Raw genomic sequence first — 6,447 nt, 5'->3', positions numbered from 1 at the left:
CAGTTATGATTAGGATATCCCTATAGGGATTCTTTCTTTAGGAGCTATTATTAGACTTCCTAAAATAACTTTCTAGCATTGTATATATGGATTTGTAATTTCAGCATAATAATATATACGTTTTACCCTAAATTATGAGATGGCATCAGAGCTCTAAACATCTGGGAGCCGTCTTTGACTGCGCACTAAAACCCTAGCCAGTAGCCTTCACTATTGCCACTCTCTCTTTCAAAACAGCCTTCATTGTTGTTGCCAACACAACTCTACGCTGTAGCCTTCATTACTGTAGTGTTCTTTCTTTAGTAGTGCTTTTCCTTTCAAATCTCGTCTCACTGTATTACCATCTCTGCTACTTGGACATGGCAGACCAAACTGTTGAAGTGGTGCCTACTACATTACAAACCAATCAGGAACAACTTCAAAACCTCAACACTGCCTACTGCTTAAATGGAACGAATTATTTGAAATGGGCCCAGCTTGTTCGTAGAACTTTAAAAGGTAAAGGGAAAGCTAACCACTTGACTGATGATGCTCCTCTAGAAGATGATCCAAAATTTACAAAATGGGATGAAGAAGACTCTATGATCATGGCATGGCTATGGAACTCCATGATCCCAGAAATTTTTGATACTTGCATGTTTCTTAATTCTGCAAAGGAGATTTGGAATGCAATGGAGCAGACATACTCAAAAGCTAAAGATGTTGCCCAAATATATGATGTGAAGGTGAAGAGTGTCGCTGCCAAACTAGGAACCAAGACTGTTACAGAGTATGTCAATCAACTTAAATCACTGTGGATGGAATTAGACCATTACAGGGTCATCAAAGCCAAGTGCTCAGATGATTTTGCCATGCTCAAAGAATATATTGTGCAAGATAGAGTCTATAATTTTTTGGTAGGGCTTAACTCTGATTTTGATCAAGTGAGAGTCCAAATTCTTGGCAAAGACAAAGTTCCAAGAATTAATGAAGTGGTAGCTATGGTAAGAAGTGAAGAAAGCAGAAGGGGAATAATGCTAGAATCCCCAACCATGGAAAACTCCACCATGATAGCAATCGGATAAGCCAAGATAGTCAATCCCCAAAAGGGGGGACTCACCAATATGGAAAAGAAAAATGAAGGAGTGTGGTGTACCTTTTGCAAAAAACCTTGCCACACTCGTGATAAATGTTGGAAGCTACATGGAAAGCCTCCTAGTCAAGATTGGGGATCCCAAAATCGTGAAAAGGAGTGGGGAAAAAGAGGCGACAACAGTAGAAAGGGCGGACAAGCACACCTAGGTGCTGCAAAACATGAAGAAAATAGCAGCGGACCAATTCCACTTAACTAGGATGAGGTTCAGCAGATGTGCTCCTTCCTTAACAAGTTGGATAAATCACCAAATGGTTGTTCTCTAGCGCATTCAGATACGTTTGGCGAGTTTCCTTCTTTTGGACTTAATGCCTTAGATAAACAACCTAACCCATATTGTATACTAGATTCTGGGGCTACCGACCATATGACACCCTTATCTAACAGTTTCTCCTCTTACACCCCTTGCCCTAGCAACAAGAAAATATCCATAGCTGATGGCTCTCTGATGACTGCAGCAGGTCAAGGAGATGTTCAAATAAGCTCATCTATCACCTTAAAAATGTCATATTCCTAAATTATCTGTTAGTTTAGTCTCCATTAAAAAACTCATACACGATCTCACATGCAATGTTATTTTTTCTAACAATGACTGTATCATACAGAACCAACAATCGGGGAGGACGATTGGACATGCTAGAGACTGGAATGACTTGTATTACTTGGACAATCCAAATCTGCCATCAGCCCTGGGATATACCAACTCTTTTTTCTCTGATTCAATAAAGACCAGCAGGGAGAAGATCTTCCTCCATCATTGTCGTCTTGGACATCCTTCCTTTAGGGTCATAAAATTATTATTCCCTTCCCTTTTTAGCAAATTGGATGTGGCAAGTCTTAATTGTGAAGTGTGTGAACTTGTTAAACACAAACGTGTTTCTTTCCCTGTTAGTAATAATAAGAGCACTTTTCCCTTTTATTTAATTCATACTGATGTATGGGGTCGCTCAAATGTCACAAATGTTTCTGGTGGTCGTTGGTTTATTACCTTTATAGATGATTGCACTCATGTCACATGAGTTTTCTTACTAAAACAATAATCTGAAGTAAGCTCTGTGGTTCAAAGTTTTTTCTCAATGGTAAAAAATCAATTTGGTGTTAGCATTAAGAGGATTAGATCTGATAATGGCAAAGATTAGTTTAATCATGGGCTTATTTCTTTTTGTCAAAAGGAAAGGAAGGTATCATTCATGAGTCCTCCTGTGTCAAAACTCCTCAACAAAATGGGATTGTAGAGAGGAAAAATGGACACCTTCTTGACCAAACTAGAGCTCTCCTTTTTCAACATAAGTTTCCTAAAAGTTTTTGGGGGATGTTGTACTCACTTCCTGTTATCTAATTAATAGACTACCTTCTAGTATTCTAGCTTCTAAAATCCCTATGGAGGTCCTGTCATCCTTTTATCCTAATATGTCCACATCCAACCACCTTGTTCCATGCATCTTTGGTTGTGTCTCTTTTGTCCATGTCCACAATAGTGATAGAGGCAAATTTGATCCTAGAGCCTTAAAATGTGTTTTCATAGGTTACTCATTCACACAAAAGGGATATAAATGCTATCACCCAACATCCAAAAAATTCTTTGTGTCTCGTGATGTCACCTTTTTTTAGCACAAAAGTTACTTTCATAAAGATCATCTTTAGGGGGAGACTGCACCAAATGAAGATGATATCCTTATGCTTCCTGACTTAAGCTTAGGACTAGAAATAGGGACTAAAAGTGTAACAGCTGAGACTCAAGATGGGGCTGATGTAAGATTTGGTAAAAATATGGTTTATACAAGGAAGACAAAGACCATTCCAGAGTCTGTCCATGTTCAACCATCCAACCCAACATTACATGAGGTAACTATCCCTAATCCTTTAATCTCCAATGCATCAAACTCTGTTTTTCCAAATATACAAGAATCTGATTCCAGTCCAGCATCCCTTTATGAGGACCTAGATATTCCAATTGTCCTTAGGAAAGAGACTAGGAAATGCACTACCAAGCCATTGTACCCTCTAGCTAATTACCTATCCTTTAAAAAATTCTCACCTACTCATAACGCCTTCCTCACAAGCCTAAACACCACAACCACACCTACCTCTTTATTTAAGGCATTGAGTGATAAAAAATGAAAACAAGCTATGGACATGGAAATGGAAGCACTAGAAAAGAATAGTACTTGGGATTTGGTGGCTCTCCCGAATGGAAAAAGACCAGTAGGGTGCAGGTGGATATATACTATAAAATACAAGGTTGATGGGTCTATTGAGAGGTACAAAGCAAGGTTAGTGGCTAAGGGATTCACTCAAACCTATGGAGTGGATTACATGGAAACTTTTGCTCTAGTGGCAAAAATGAATACAATTAGGGTGATATTATCTCTAGGAGCTAATTATGGTTGGAACTTGCAACAATTTGATGTCGAAAATGCCTTCCTTCATGGAGAAATTGAAGAGGAGATTTACATGGAATTGCCCCCTCGATATGAGGGGAAAACAGCTGCCAACACTGTTTGCAAGCTAAAAAAGGCATTGTATGGGTCGAAACAATCAACGCGAGCGTGGTTTGGAAGGTTTACTAAAATTATGATAAGTTTAGGCTTTAAACAAAGTCAAGGAGATCACACCTTGTTCATTAAACACTCTAAATCAGGGAGAGTTACAGTGTTATTGGTTTATGTAGATGATATTATAATAACAGGTGATGATGAGGAGGAACAACAACTTTTAGGCCAACATCTAGCCAAGGAATTTGAAATTAAGACCTTGGGAAAATTGAAGTATTTCTTAGGGATTGAAGTGGCCCATTCTAAAAGGGGAATATTTATATCTCAGCAAAAATATATCACAGATTTGTTGAAAGAAACTAGGAAGACAACATGCAAGCCTGCAAGTACACCAATTGATCCAAACATGAAATTGAGGAATGTAGAAGAAGGTACTACAGTTGACAAGGAAATGTATCAAAGGTTAGTTGGTAGATTGATTTATTTATCTCACACTAGGCTTGATGTTGCATTTGTTGTAAACCTTGTTAGTCAGTTCATGCCCCAACCTAAGGAGGTTCACTTACAAGCTCCACTAAGAATTGTGCAATATTTGAAGGGAACCCCAGGCAAGGGAATTTTGTTTGAACGAAATGGGAATGTAAGTGTGGAAGCATATACAGATGCAGACTATGCAAGCTCAATTGTGGACAAGAGGTCAATTACAGGGTATTGCACTTTCATTGGTGGAAATCTTGTGACTTGGAAGAGTAAAAAACAAAAATGTGGTAGCCAGATCTAGTGCTGAAGCAGAATTCAGGGCAATGGCACAAGGGATATGCGAACTACTGTGGTTAAAGATCATCTTGGAAGACTTAGGAATAAAGTCAGATGAATCAATGAGACTTTATTGTGATAATAAATATGCTATTAGCATAGCTCATAATCTAGTGCAACATGATAAAACCAAATATATCGAGATCGACAGGCATTTTATCAAAGAAAAATTAGATAGTGGTCTAATATGTACTCCATATGCCTCTTCACAAGACAACCTTGCAGATATTCTAACAAAGGGGCTGAATAGTAACAACTTTGAAAGTATTGTTTCCAAGCTGGGAATGGAAAATACTTATTCACCAGCTTGAGGGGGAGTGTTAGAATCTTTTTATCTGTATTAAAGTCTTTGCTTTTATTGCTTTTATTAATTATATTTCTTCCTTATTTAGGAGATTATAATTATCAGTTATGATTAGGATATCCCTGGGGATTCTTTCTTTAGGAGCTATTATTAGACTTCCTAAAATAGCTTTCTAGCATTGTATATATGAATTTGTAATCTCAGCATAATAATATATACGTTTTACCCTAAATTATGAGACTATCCTTTGTAGTTACTTCGTTCTCTATTTCTATTTCATAAAATCTTTAGGAAAAGAAGAAAATTTCCGTCGAGCTAAAAAAATGTTGATGTTTTGCCATTATGTTAGAGTGATGCTAGATATTCTTGTTTTCTCACCTGGGTTTGATAGAGAATGAGACTACCCCATAATCTCTTATTCTTCTAAAACAAATGTGTTTTAATTCTCCTTAGGATTTTCCGAGACTCTTGATACCATGATAAGTTTTATTGCAAGAAAAAATAAATTCATGTCATTTCATTCATGTATCATGAATTTGAATACATATCATAACTCACAATTACAATTATTAAGGTCATTAAACATGTCCATAATTTTTCAAATTGCAGCCACTAAACATGCTCTTAATTAGGATAAGAATATATATCCTAAATATAATGACTAACGATAATAAGAATAAACAACCATAATGGTAATATCTCAATAATATACAAAGGACTGACATCTCCAATCAAGACGATAAGTTTATGGGTCTTTTTCCTTGTATATTGTTCAAGTTTGTCATTTCTACTAAATGTGAGGTTTAGACACACATATGATATCCTAATAATATCCACTTCAAGTGTGAGTCCTTTCGACATTGGTACACTCCCTGTCGAGAGGAAGAATTTTTAATCATGAGTATGTCACTAGTGAGCCTTACTTGCACTATCATTCATCATAATACAACACATTCTTGGACCCTCTATTAAGTAATACATGAACTATATTGTACTCATCTGAGTGATCGATCAATAAGATGAGCCATTGACAATGATAACACTAATGTGTCTTTCAAGCGAGATTCATATAAGAGATTGATAAGTGTCCAATATGAGTTTATTTTAATGTTAATTTGACACTTATCTTGTTTTGATTATGTAAAATATATATATATATATATATATATATATATATATATATATATATATGTTTATCACCCCAATTTTACTTGTTTTGTAGGTTTTTCATGAAATTCAAGAGCCAAAGTTGAATTTTAAGAAAAATAAAGAAAATAGAAAACAGACATCAGCACGACTGCATCGTTAAAATCTGGGTCTTGAACCACATGAAGAAAACCACTTTGGAAGGTTTCCTCAAGCCCTGACCTGAGACTCAAGCCATGAAGAACCCTTCATCTAGAAGTACTACTACTGATTATAAGGTGTGATTGAGTCGTGATTAGACCACCAAAAGGTAAAAATCCATAACAACTATTAAAAATAAAAGTCTAAAGTCTGACTTTCATATTTGTGTACAACACATGCATCATAGTAGCTAATGCTTTTTGACTTGGTCATTTACTGAGTTTAGTATTGGAGTACCTTTTACATATACAATTCGAATAGTTTAGAAACCGAGAAGCTCCTCGTACCAACTAGTTGGAAACCAACTAATTAATGTAAAAACTGCTTAAAGTTCAGACGAGAAGACTTGCCAA

The 6,447-nt window shown here is 36.3% G+C and overlaps 1 pseudogene; it reads left to right on the top strand.

Annotated features, from left to right (window-relative positions):
- The first annotated feature begins 359 nt into the window (after positions 1–359).
- On the top strand, positions 360–1,649 carry LOC148194383 (uncharacterized; annotated as a pseudogene).
- Positions 1,650–6,447: the final 4,798 nt, after the last annotated feature.

The sequence above is a fragment of the Vigna umbellata genome, chromosome 8 (assembly GCF_029865625.1).
Source record: "Vigna umbellata cultivar VRB3 chromosome 8, Vumbellata_1.0, whole genome shotgun sequence".
Classification (NCBI taxonomy): domain Eukaryota; kingdom Viridiplantae; phylum Streptophyta; class Magnoliopsida; order Fabales; family Fabaceae; genus Vigna; species Vigna umbellata.
The sequence above is the reverse complement of the archived record's forward strand: the minus strand, read 5'-3'. Positions and strand labels throughout refer to the sequence as shown.